Consider the following 13,289-nt stretch of genomic DNA (forward strand, 5'->3'; position numbering starts at 1 on the left):
CCCACGCACAAATTCTCATTACTCTTAAAAGCACGAAGCGCTGAGCCCCAGCCCGTGCAGCAAACCGCCCCTGTGTGAGTCAGGGCCCGGTCCGACCCTACTCAGCACATTCAGGCACTGCCGCTCTGCTGGGAGCTTACCAGCGGAACTGGGAGGACAGGTTACGCCACCGCATCTGCCCTCCTCAGCCCAGCAGAGTTGGGGCAACTCCGAGTCAGGGATTTTCGCCGAGGCGCGACAAATCCACACTTCGCATTCGGGGGCATGTGAGGCGCTGCAGGAGGCGGTGCGGCCGCGGGAGGCCTCGCACCCCGCTACCCCTCTGCCCTTAACGTCGGCGGGCCCGGCGGCGGCCAGCCAGTCCCGAGGTGCGGGTAGCCGCCTCCGCCAGAGCCCCGCGGGGCCCCCAACGCAGGCAGGACGGTGCCGGTGGGAGGCTGCCGCCAGCCCCGCGGCTCGCCCGCAACGCAGCCTCCGGGGGGTGGGGGGGGAACAGGCGGCGGTGCCGGGCAGGAGGGAGCCGCTGCCCCGGCTCCTCCTCGGAGCCTCGAGGGCAACCGCGAGCGGCCGGCGCAGGGCAGGGCTGGGCGGGGCAGGGCTGGGCGACCCTGGAGCCCGGCGTCACCCGGGGGGGCCGGGGGCCGGCCCCAGCAGCGGGAGGAGCGGGCGGGCGGCTCCTCCTCGGCTCCATCCGCCCCCCGCTCCGCTCCGCACCGCCCCGGCCCCGCCTCGGCCCGCCCCGGCTGCCCGGAGAGGCCGCTCCGCGCCCGGCTGCCGCCGCCTTCGCGCTCGCACGCTTCGCCGGAGCCGCCCTCTTCGCCCCGCGCCTCCCCGTCCTTCTCCAGCCCGCGGCCGGCGCCCGCTGACGGCGGGGGAGCCGCTGCGGGGCGGCAGCGGCGCCTGAGGTGAGCGCCCCCGGGGCGGCCGCGGGAGGGGGGCGCCGCTTCCCCGGCGGAGGCCCGGGCCTGGGCTGCCGGGAGCGGGGCCCGGCGTCGCCCCCCGGGGCGGGAGCCGTGTCCGTGCCCGTGCCGCGCGGCCTCGGCTCGCCTCGTTCCGCCGGGGGCCGGCCGCCCAGGCTCTGCGGGCGAGCCTTTATTCGCGGCCGGGCTTTGTGCGGGCAGCGGCGCCGGGCACGGAGCGGGGCCGGGGCCCTCCCTGCAGCCTCTCGGCCCGCAGGGCTTCCCGGCGGGGGGAGCAGCGCGTTTTTCGTGTCAAAAAAAAAAAAAAAAAAAAAAAAGAAACGCCACGTTCTCTTTGAAGGGGCTAGCGCCGGGCGGCCGGAGCCGGGCGGCACGACCGCCGCTGCCCGGTAGGTGTCAGGCTGGCGGTGCGGCTGAGCCCGGGGGCGGCGACTCCCCGCTCGCCCCCCGCTCGCCCCGGTCCTGCCCTGCCGGCCCCCCGTGCCCCTGGGGCGGCCGGGGCCGTGGGGGGCCGCGGGGCAGGGCAGGGTCGCCGGTGGCCGCCGCCCGGCGGGGTGAGGGGGCCTGCGGGTGAGGCCTGCGGGTGGGTTTTGTTCGTGCTGGCTCTTGGTTGCTCGGGGCCGGTGGGAAGTGAGGTGCCCAAACGCGCCCCTTGCCCTCTTCGCTTTCCCTTGCGCCCGGCCTTTGCCATCCCCGTGCCCCGTTTGCTTGGCTCCTGATGCAAGGCTCCTGGCCCCAGCCTGCTGGGAGCGATCCGTGCGGCTGGGTGTTGCTTTCTGAACTTGCCAACCAGCAGGTTTAACCAGCAGGTTTCTGAATGTCCGCCACATACAGGGGCCGGAGGTTTGTGCCCTTCAGTGCAAGCCGAGCACAGTGGCACTGACGCTCCTTAACCTTACGTTAGCCCTCGCGTTGTATAATGGGGCAGCTGGGTTTGTGTAAGGCTTGGTGGTAATGTAATAAAACGCAACTAGAAATCTTCCCGTCATCTACAGAACCTTTAAATGTTACTCTGTCTTGGGAGGTGCCTTGTCTGTGGGTGTTTCCAGAGGGGTACAAGGTCTAGGGAGGGCAGGGCCAGCTTGGCACTACTGACTGGAGATCTCCCATCTAGGCAGCAGAGAGGCTTTTGTGGGACCCGCCATGGAAATGATGCCCTTTGTTTGTACACATGCGATCGCTTGTTTTGGAAATCCGCTGTATACATGCAGTGTAGTTTGCCTAATAGCCTATGTGATAGCTGCGAATAAGATGTGACAGAGTGCGCTTTAATTGCGCAATGTTGTGTTCTGGTTGCAGACCTTTCACATTAGCTTGTGCTAGCAGCGTGGACCAGGTGTGAAGTTATTACGCCGCATCTGCATGCTGCGATACGTCTCATGCTGTAGCCAGCTCCAAAAGCAGTAGCCAGGTGCTTGGATTTTCTTCTTTCTGCATTATCTATTTCACTTTGGTTTTTGTTTTTTCCAAAAAACAGGGTGCTGAAATGACTGATCTGTTAGTTGTCAACTAATCTGGAGACTGCAGCCTAGTTACTTAAGGCTGCTGTAGGTTGTTATGCAATCAGATTAACAAAGTTGAAACGATCATTCAACTTCAGGTAAACAAATGGTATTTATAACATCATAGGTTAGGTTGACAGCAGCTGAGAGAGGCGCTGCAGGTAGCGCATTACAAATATTTGACCAAAACTCAAGGGATGGACACATTGACATAGTAAATATATCTCGCTAAACTTCTCAGTATTATAATGTGCTTACTATTGATTGTCTGTATTCCATGGGCTTCTGCAGTACATTAGGCACAGCCCGCGTGCATGGGCAAAGTTGCTTGCAGCCTCATTTAGTTGATGAGCAAATGTCTTTGTGCCCAGCCTGGGGTGCTGCGTGGGCTCTGCTTGTTGCAGCACAGGTGTTGCGTCCAAGATGACCAATGCTCAACTGGAAGCTTTAGAAGAAAAAAGTCATTCCAGACGTGTTTGCTGAAGCTGGCAAGCCCCTCAACCAGTCCATTATTAGTTGGCTGTTTCTCCTTGTTGTCGTGGAAGCAGCGTTGCGGCAGGAGCGATTTTAAGGCTCGTCTCCCTGAATCTACTCAGAGAGGAGGCGATGGGGCATGGCTGGGGTGGGATGGGCTGTGTGACGTAGGCATCAGCAATGCCGGCACAGCGAAGGTGAGACCGTGCCGGCAGGGCTGAGAGCTGGGAGGCAGGAGAGGGAAGCCTGTGATGTTGGGGAAGAAGCTGGAGAGGAGGGAGGCGTTTATCCGTGTTACGGCAAGGACCGCTTGTCCGAGTCTCTCTGTGCAGGGTCTAGCTGGGGACCTATCTGTGGTCGCAGCTCATAGCGCAGCCATCTCGTGTGGGCTCTGGTGCCGTGGAAGTGCACCTCACTCCAAAAATACTGCAGTGTGACATATGCCCACCGGTATGACGGTGTGCACCGGCGTGAGGCGTTTGGGGGCAAGAAGGAGTAACTGACTCATGTCAGGCAGATGGCCGGAGTCCTTTTACATTGATGTGGAACTTGAGCCCTTCCAATCTGTCTCTTGTTCAGGGAAAGGTAAGGAAGACCTTAATGTTTCTCCTCCATCTTTCTGCAGAAGATGATAGAACAGCACTTTATTTTTTATAATCATTCAAAAAATATTCTGGAAAGTTTTTTTTGTTCTTAATTGTTGTTACTTATTTCCTTGTTGCCTCTGTTTAAGCAGGCATCTAATTGCAAAGGGATTTCATAGGCACTTGCAAACAGATATTGCTATGCTACTGGCTTATCCTTGCGCTATATAAAATACATGCAACTAAATGTATGCAAGCACATTTTGGGTGTACTGGAATCTAAAAAGGTACTTTTGGCAATTGGAAATACTGTTCAGGCCGTATTATTGCAAGATGCTCAGAGAAGAGGCGGTGTGTAATGGGATGAGCAGTCAGTAACTTTAAGACCATGTCTTCTACTGGTACTAGTCTACTTCAACTCCAGTTTATTGACAGGTCAGTGTCTTCTTTAGCTTTGTGAGCTGAACAAGATCAGTTGCTCTTGGGGAGACCAGAGCTCTGTCTAGCTCAGCGTCTGTCCTCTGATGGGGCTGCCTAGCTGCAGTGCTGTCGCTGTCCTGGTGCAGTCTTCCAGCAGTCCCCGCTCTGCGAGGACTTTGGGCTGGCAGTTCCAGTTGTGTGTAAGAGCTGCTGATGGACGGGCTTCTCTGGAATTGTTGAGTGTATTTTGAAAACCCGTTAGTGTTCACAGCATTAGTGTTCAGTGTTGGTGAACTTACAGTGCAGCTGTGTACTCCGAAAAGTATTTAAAATCTTTTTGTTTGTTTGTTTTACGGCCTGCCATTTGAAGCACCTGTCTTGTGATTTTCATCTGTGTTTGGGGACATTATCTTCCTTTTTAGATTTTTACATGGAAAATGCTATGTTTGGAGAAGTTGACAAGCCTTAGAATGTATGCAAAGATAACTGCCATATGTTTGCAGTAAGGTATGCTCCCAGCAACACTTTCAGTCACCTTTCCTAGTTATGTACCATTGCAGCTGTCACATTTAGGTGACTGTATGCAAAAAAAAAAAAAAAGTTAAAACCCAAGAAGTAATGAGATTTCTGTAGCTATACATCCTGTACATAGATTTCAGTAAGTCTCGGTTCAGACCCATGCAGACTACAAAAGAGTTGCTGTATGCCAAGCAGTGACTTCAGCAGTGTTGTTTGAAGTTCCTGCCAAAGTAAATCTGTGCAAGGTATTTGGTGCAGCAGTTTAGGGGATGTGGAAGGATGAGGGAAGCAGCACTGAAAAATAGTAGTAAAGAGCTTGAAGTTAAGAAATAGGGCTTCCAAGAAGCGTGGCATCACACAGCAAAACCAAGGACTGGCTCCCTACATTGGTCTTCTGGTTAGCTTTCACCACACCATCCCAGACCACTTAGGGAATGGGTGGGTGTTAAGAAGTTGCCTTTTAAATCCCCAATTTCTGTGTGTAGCAGGCAAGTGGGGTCTTTGGACTGTGAACCAACCTATGGTAACTGCTTTTGTCGTGGTGGTCCAGGCGTCTGCGTGGGTTATAGCAGTAATGGCAGTTAGGTTTGGTTTATTATAAGAGGCCCTCCAGCGGTTCGTTCATTTGTGTTTTATTATTCTGGCAGTTCCTGAGATCCTGTTGTTTAAAGTGGGTCAAACTTCCACTTTTTAAAGCAAACAGAAAGTGTTTGTCTTGTCACTTTATACTGCTGTTGCACCCTCAAGCCGGTGAATTTAGGATTAAAGTGGGTGGCATTTCAGTTTACTGGTTTACGGATGGGATAATAGTAGAGAGTGACCTGACAAACACTTTCTGTTTGTTTTAAAAATAGAGACTCTTACATAGTGATGCTATATGAAACAACTGGGCATGCACATGGTTAAGATCTCCACAACAGAGCATTAATCCAGCAGCATCGCCTGCATGGCTGTCAGCCGTAGCGTGCCTCTAAGGGAGGTAGCTGTGGAGTGAAGAGATGCCAGTGCCCAACGGCTTCACTGGAATATTGGGCAGCCTCTGGACAGGGCTCTTCTAAACTAGTTGAGCTCTTAAAGTGGCCTCTGTTTTTCTTCTATCTCTGTATCTTTAAGAGGAAGCTGTAGATGTGATCTTTTTCCAAAACCGATGGGTAAAAAGCAAGTTTGCTTGAAATGCGTGTTTAATAGGAAGAGCGTGGCAGGATCTATATATACAGGTGGGCATTTTCCCAGCAGGGTGTGTTGGGTGGTTAGGGCCATAGCTATGTTGCCGCTAACCAAAATTCTAGCTCTGAGCATGTCTATAAATACCATCGCCTCACCCCTTGGACTCCGTGAAACGATATTTAGCTGGAACCCAGTCATACGTCAGAACATAAAAGGACCTTGGTCATCGTGTGCTTTTATAACAAACAAGGAAAAATGTATCCAAGTTGCCCAATATGTGCATTGTCCGCACAAAGACAGCTTTTTATTCGGTGAAGGGGAGGCACTTACCTTTTAAACTTTTCTCCTTTGTATTTGTATCTCATCTCTTTCCAAGTTTTTATTAATAAAAGCACGACAACTTTAATGTAATTATGCATATTTGACAAACAGATCTCTATGTTTTCGACTCATGGCTAATTAGATTTGTGGAGCCTGTGCAGTTCAGGATGTTGGGTGGGCAGATTGTTTTAGCAGGAAGGCAGAGCTGGGAGCAAGTTATTATTCTTGCCTTTCTTACGGTGGCGCAGCACTTCCCGTGACCTTGGCAGGTTTCTCGATGGCATGCCGGTGTTGATGCCCAGATCCTGGGGAAAAGGGGCTGAAGTGGCCTATGTGGAGTACAGTACATTTGCCCAGTACGTTTCTCTGAACGGTTAAATAAAGTTCTAAGTATTTGCACGTCTTTACTTGGAGCAGTCAGAGGAAAGAACCGCTTGGTAAAAGCAAGCCAAGGCTGCCTTTTTAAGGCTGGGAGTGGGCTGTAAGCCCATTTCATCTTTCACTTTGAGGGATGACTAAGATGTTTCTCTCTTCCGGCGATACCCAGCTTGGGCCCTGCTGCTTCATTTTGCCAACGGGCCTCCTCATCTCAGCCACGCCGTTGTGTGGAGGCAGCTGACACACAGTCAGCGTGGTGAGGGTCTCTCTGTGGGGCTGGATGTGTGTGGTGAAGCCGCCCGCAGCGGCTGTGTGCCCGCTGGAGCCGGTGCGAGTGGTGCTTGAAGGTGCGCTTGTGATGCTGACGGACGGGGGGCTGCTCTTTGCCTTCCAGGGCAGTTGCGCTCGTTACGTATGCACGTGGCAGCTGTGGTCTGGTGGATGCCCGGAGGCTCAGCTTTCTCTCCTGAGCTTTTATTTTTGCGCAAATCTGAAATAGCAGAACTGGAGCCGCTGAATAAGCCAGGGGAGCAGATATGGCTGCTGTCCCCTCCACCTACTGCAGAAACGCACAGAGGAGCAACTGGTATGAGTATTTCGGGGGTGAAAGAAAAGGCAGCCGGTCTAATGTTGTCTCTGTTATTTTTTCCATTCAGGGTTCTTATGAAGATAGTTTTTCCTTATGATAAATGTTTTTAATTACTCCCTAGTTGTCAGGTATGGGGCCCTATCATTTAAAAGTGGCTGGCCTGTACTACCCAAACGAAAATCAAAACTTCCCAGTGAACAAGCTTCTGAAATAATTTCTGTCGGGTTTTCTCTGTTTAAAAAAACAAACAAACAAAACAAACAAACAAAAAACACGTAACCTTTCTACTTTGGTTGCATCATATGAGTATCTTTGAAGTTGAAACTTCCCTGATGCTTGTGGGAGAGGGAGAATTTCTTTCTTTTGTCTCAAATGCTGCAGTGGTGGATGCTAATTAAAATCCAAACAAACTGGGTTGAGGGGGTAGTCTTCCTTTGCCCTCACAATGAAAATCATTTGTTTGGAAGAGCTGTGAGAATTATGCCTGCAGGCGTTCATATAGAGATAAATTAGCCCCTGGCTGCCCCAAATCTTGCTGTTTCAGTTGGCAGAAATCTGCCAGGAAGGCTTTTTGAAATGGCAGCAGCCTGTCTGCGTGCTGTGGAGCAGATTGTGTACCGGGGACCACGGCACAGCCCTGAGCAAGGACGTCAGCAGCGGCTGGCGTCCCCAGCACAAACAGCCAGACTCCGTCAGCCTGACAGAGCGGAGAGGAGTGGCGCAACCCTAATGGACACATCCTGATGGCTGTCAGCTGAGAGCATGGGGTTTGTTTGTTGTTCTCCCCCAACGACAGGAGCTGACTCTGAGGTGGATTTTCCTATGGCTAGCGTTCTGCATCTCTGATGTTTTGGCAAGAGTGAGAGTGTTTCCTAAAGAGAGGGAAAAAAAAAAAAAAGGAATAAGAGGCCTCAGACTTAGTAACAGCATTTAGGAGAACAACAAATGCTCGGCCTTGTCGAGCAGTGTTTCATTGTGCATTTAGTTGGGCATCTTTACCAGCATAATGGAAAATTACGTGCTTGATGCTTCACTGAGTTGCGATGGGATTTGGAGGATGTAATTTCCCTAAGACTTTTAAAATCCCAAGCTTTGTGGTGCAGTTTTTATTTGCATTTATGTTTCTGTGCTAGTCTCCGAGCCTTTTTTCTTCTGCAAGAGATGGCTGGGTGCTATCAGGGAAAGAGCTTAAAGAAGAATGGATAGAGAGCAAACAAGTCAGAGCTTCCTAGCAGGTGAGCGGGGACTGGGGCGGGCTTGGTTTGGCCTGAGGGAGCAGTCTGGGGCAGGAACCATTTGAGCGGCTGGCTGCAGGGAGGGCTGCGCGCCGTGTCCCGCTCTGTGGCGTTGGTGGCACTGCAGTCCCTTCTCCGCCTGGAGCCCAGGGATCAGGCCAATGTCCCGGTGATGGTGTTGGCCTGTGCTTCTTGCCATGCTTCTGCTGTGAGCCAGTGCCTTAAGAGAACCTCGTGAGGTGAACGGCTTCCCAGAAAGTTGTTAGGAGCTTAATGCTGCAATGTAACGAGGTTTGCGAGTCACCTGTGGCACAAGAGTGCTGACGGCTGCTTTTCAGTTATTAGTTTTCGTACAGCCTGTTTTGGCCATTAGGATTGGTTGGCTATGCAAAGTGGCTCCATAAAATGCAAATTATTAGCTTCTATGTGGGTCAGAAAGCATTGCATACTTAGCGTAACTCTTGTAGTTAAACGGCCTCCTTTGTTAACCAAATGATTTAAGCACCGGCTGACTCTCAGCAGTGTCAAAAACATACAGTAATTCTGACTGAGTGTAAATAAAGCGTTTCAGCTTGGAGTGATGACTGCAGGACTGGCTTGAAAGCTATTTTCGGGCCAAAGGCACAGCCCAGAGCAGGGGGACGGCCGCGGCTCCGCTCCTGGAGCGGCGTCAGGCTGGAGGATGACTCAGTCAGCCCTGCAGCTTCCTTGTTGCTCCAGAAAGGTGGCGATTTATTGCAGTCTGTGTCAGCACTAAGCAGCCGCCCGCCCGGTGCTGATTCAGCTCCCAAAGCTGGGTAAGGCTGCACACCCGGTCTCTGCCCATCGCGGCCTTCCCAGCTCCCTTCCCTCCCATGCCGTGGGTGCCGAGGTTGAAGCAAGAGCAAACGTGGCCAGATCATCACAGAGTGCCCTTGCTGCTGGGTGGGAAGCGCGTCCAGACCCAGCCAGGCCCTTCCTTTGTAGGCAGAACAGGTTGGGCAGCAGCAGGGCACCGGGCGAGACGCAAAGCAGAAGGTGGAGCTTGCTGAGGACGTTCACTACGTGCTGCAGTTTGAGGGCTCGTGTTTTTTGGGGTTTTATGTTGGCTTGCAGTAGCCAACCTAAAGGAGGAGGAATTTCTTAGCTCCTGGTGTTATCTGATGATTAGTTGGAGTGAGGCAGTTAGTTGTATTGCTATCTTTCTCCTCCTGCCTTCCCCCTCCAAAGACAGGTACAACACTGCCAGTCCTTACGCCTGGCTGTGAAATACAGCACCTGGTGTTGGGTATAGGGGCGATATTGTGCATATCAAGGGTAAGGATTGTGCTGGAGGACAGCATCGTAACGGGCACATCTCATCCTCTCACTTCCACCCTGGGGAAAGCACATAAAGAACCCACTTGCTGTTTCTTGCCATTGCAGCCCTTTTCTTTTAGAGGAAGGCAAAGACTGGAATAACTGTTGTGTTCTTGTATTTTTTTCCTGAAACAAATCTCTTGTTGGTTTTTCTTGCTTTCAGCGTGTGCTTGGAAAAGGCGCGTTTGAGTGGTGCCAGTGGTGGTCAGTGTTGCCCACTTTCCAAGACGTGACCTTTCGCAAGGAGGCGGTACGTTTTTTGTGTGGCAGGGCTAGGGCTGAAGGTCACGGGCGGATTAGCCGTGCCGAGGAAGCTATCCAAGACCATATCTGCTGCAGGTTTTCTGAGCGTGTGAGATGAGTTCTGCTTTTGATCTTGGTTGTGACTCTGAATATCCTGAGGAATAGAGACACATGTAAGGAAGGAGGTGGCCCTGAAGACTCTTTGTTTTTCATTTAATGGTTCCTACCAGGTGAATTGCAGTGTCAGAGAAGCTGGCAGTCAACAGGAACGAGCAGATCAGTGACCTCTGTGCTTTCCCAGGCATCTTCTCTTTGCTCTGACAATGCTGAGGGTGCCTGGGTATGAAAAAGTCACCTGTGAGCTTCATGGTGTGCTGCTCTGTGCCAGGACCGCCAGAGCAGCGTGGGTATCGGAGAACGCTGGGTGAGCTGAGGCACGCTGCCTGTGGGAACGCCAGCCTGGCCTCAGATCCAAGGAGCCACCAGCACCCTGCTGTAGCATCAGACTGCCTGACTGGTTTTGTAACTCCATTTGAATGCCGAGGAGGAGATGTAAAACAGGAGGCAGGGGTTACTTTTGCCCGTGAGGTAGCGTGTGCCTCCTGGCGCTAGGGGTTGTGGGCTGGATTACCCGCCTCTGTCTCCTCATTGCCTCCCAGGGATCAGCCAGCACGTCTGGTAGGTTTGGCTGGTCACCGGAGATACTCTGGGACAAAGTTTAATACTGGTTAAAATTAGAGTGCTGTTTTTGGTGTACTTACCTGGCAATGTCACCCCCCTGGTGCTGCGTGCAGCTGCCTTTAGTGATTTGCCTGGGTTTTATCCCATTTGCTACTTGGTCACAGATCTGTTCCAGAAAGGCTTGGATGAAATGAGTGCCTGCAAAGAAAGTGTTAGAGAATGTTGGGAAGAAATATAAAGGAGAACAAGCACGCACCAAAAAATCAGTTTAAAAGTATGCAGTAAGAAGGCAGAAATGGGCACGCTTACGGACACAGCCGGAGGGGTGGTGTGGTAGCAAGTGGTGCTGCAGGCTGGGAGCTGAGGAACTTTGCCAGAGCTGCTGTGCTCGGGGCCCTCTGGGTGCCTGTGTGGTGCCCAGCATGGTAGGACTCTGCCCTGGTTTGTGCCTTGAGGATGTCAGAAGAACAAAAACAGGTCCCTTTGCCTAGTGTGGAGACATTTCTTTTTTTAAATGGAGTGAGCTGTGGATTATATTTCTAGATCCCATGATGAGCTTGAACCTCAGTATCTTAATTCAGTTCTCCTAACAGATTTGCTTTCCAAATACTATTCCTAAGTCCAGTTATGAAGAGCATTTTCTGTTCCTACCGTGACCAACGTTGATGCTCCTGACGCTGCCCTGGGGCTGGGGTGGCTGCTGCTGTTTCCTGGGGGCTCCTGGAGCTGTGCTCTGCAGGGCAAAGGCAGTGCTGGGAGGGTTAATGCTGCTGCTAACTGTAACTGAGAAAATCTGACTCATTGGTCATGGAAGACAGGAGTACAATCAAATACTGTGGCTAGATTGATTTGTTTACATATAGTGAAATTATGTAAATATCAATGCAGATTAGGTTTAGGCCTTTTGTTTGCTTGCATTCAGTACCCTGGAGCCAAAACCCGGTGCTGCTGAAGTCACGGAGAATTTTACTACTGAGCTTAGTAAGTATGGGATTTAGCTTCTGAGCAGTTAGAGATACAATAGTTTTTAATACTGTTAAGTGCTTTAGAAGAAGGATTTTTGGTGTGTTTTTTTTTTTTTTTTTTTTTTTTTTTTGTGGCTACTACTATGAAAGCCATAACTGCAGGCATATGAAAGGACGTCTGAAAGGTTGGTTTATCTTCATTTTTGGGGTAGGAGCAGAGCTTGGGCCTGTTGTTTCTGGGTTGTCATCATCAGGAGTCAATATCAATGAGCAGAGAAATGGTGTGGAGAGGGGGAACTCTGCAATTGTGCATAAACATGTTAAAGAAGGAGGTGACAAGGTGGACATCTGGAGATGAAATGTGAAGAGCTAAACAGCTGATGGCACAAGGCTGGAAATGTGGAAAGGAGAAGATGATAAAAGGCTTCCTTTTCTGTTCTTTATACAGTGTGTAGTGTGAATAAAACTTTTCTGAGTGAGAGGCTCAGAACCAGAAGAGTTTTTGGTAGGCTGTGATGGCAGGATGCTGGCTTTTACGTTACTTCTCCTTGTCAAAGTGGCAATGCAAGAAACGAGCCTGCCAAAACGACGAGGACAGAGGCTGTTCCCAGGTGGTGGGCTGCAGCCAAGGGCAGTGGTGTCACGTCCTGAAGCTGGGTCATGGGCGATCACCTCCTGCTGCATATCTGTTTCCATATGTCCCCAGCTGAGCTTATGGGAGAACAATGATTCTGGAAAGCTCAGGATCATAGTGAAAGGTTGCTGTTAACTTTTTTTTTTTTTTTAAAAAAAAAAAAAAAAGGTTTATTTATGTGGCACAGGTAAGACCAGAGGTCTGGAAAGGTGAAGTCTTCTTTTGCCTGTGCTGTTCTGCTTGTCCTTTGGTTTCATGTATGTGAGATAATATAAAAATGCAAACTACCTGTACAGAGCACAGGGTGGTTGAGGAGTAAAAGCTCAGAGAAATTGCAGGGTATTTCCCCTGTCCGTAACCAGAAGAAACTGCTCAGTTGTGTTGTGGGGTGTGGAGGGGGTGTTACTTGTCTCTCATTTTTTACAGGGTTTTCTAGTCTTCCTCTCGGATGGGTACTAAAAGAAGTGCTTGCATGTCTTCATTCTCCAAAGGGATGATGGATTATCATCCGATAAGGAGTTGAATGTCCAATTTAAAGGGTGAATTTTGAGCACGGTGAGAGTGCTCTGACTCCCTGCATGTTGTTCAGTGACTGTGGCATATGAATGCATGCTTGTGTAAAAGCTCTTTCTTGTGTTTATACACTCAATGGTTTATTTTGGTAACAAACTTATTTTTAGATTCTCTTAAGCCAGCAGAAAAATGAGCCTGTGGAGTTGGTCATTTTTGTTTAAGATTGCACTTCCTCCCCCAGAAGTCTTCATAAAACACTTTTCCCCAGGTTTTCTGCCTCCCTACCTTATGAAATCAGGATATAGTTGTTGTGTCTTTTTTTCTGCATTTAAACTTTTACCATAAACTTGCACCGTATTCTTCAGTTCTCCATCAGACTCTTTTCCCTTAGCTGAGGACAGCATGCAGGGACAGAAGTGATCAGCCAGCAGCACTTCAAGCACCCAAGTTTGTAATGCCCAGCCAGCTGAAATGCCTCTGTTCTGCAGATGAGTGAGGGCACCACAGGCGGTTACTGCATTTCATCTTTCGGTGTCTCCTCATAAGCTGTAATTGCTACTAGGCCTGGCTGAGGTTTTATTTCAGTTTATATGACAAAAATGTACGTAGGATTTGCAGATTTGGGGTTGTGCCTTTGTATTGGGTGCGTGGTTGAACAGCATTAGGGCTGTGCTGTTTCTTCTCTGTGTTTTTCTGTTTTTCAAGCAAGTTCACATCAACTTTTTTTTTTTTTTTTAGTGAGTTAATGCTTTGTAAGCTAAGTAAATGTCTTTTTATTAATTCAGTGTGGATACGAGCAAAAATAC

The 13,289-nt window shown here is 50.6% G+C and overlaps 1 protein-coding gene across 1 annotated transcript in view; it reads left to right on the forward strand.

Annotated features, from left to right (window-relative positions):
* Nucleotides 1-738: 738 nt before the first annotated feature.
* Nucleotides 739-13,289, forward strand: part of LOC311211808 (uncharacterized protein C1orf21) — a 105,642-nt gene continuing 93,091 nt past the window's right edge. Inside the window, exon 1 of the mRNA XM_084290752.1 lies at nucleotides 739-905. The gene's annotated coding sequence lies outside the window, so the exon portion shown is untranslated. The remainder of the gene's footprint in view (nucleotides 906-13,289) is intronic.

This window comes from Netta rufina, assembly GCF_964035555.1.
Source record: "Netta rufina genome assembly, chromosome: 8".
In the NCBI taxonomy this organism is placed as follows: Eukaryota; Metazoa; Chordata; class Aves; order Anseriformes; family Anatidae; genus Netta; species Netta rufina.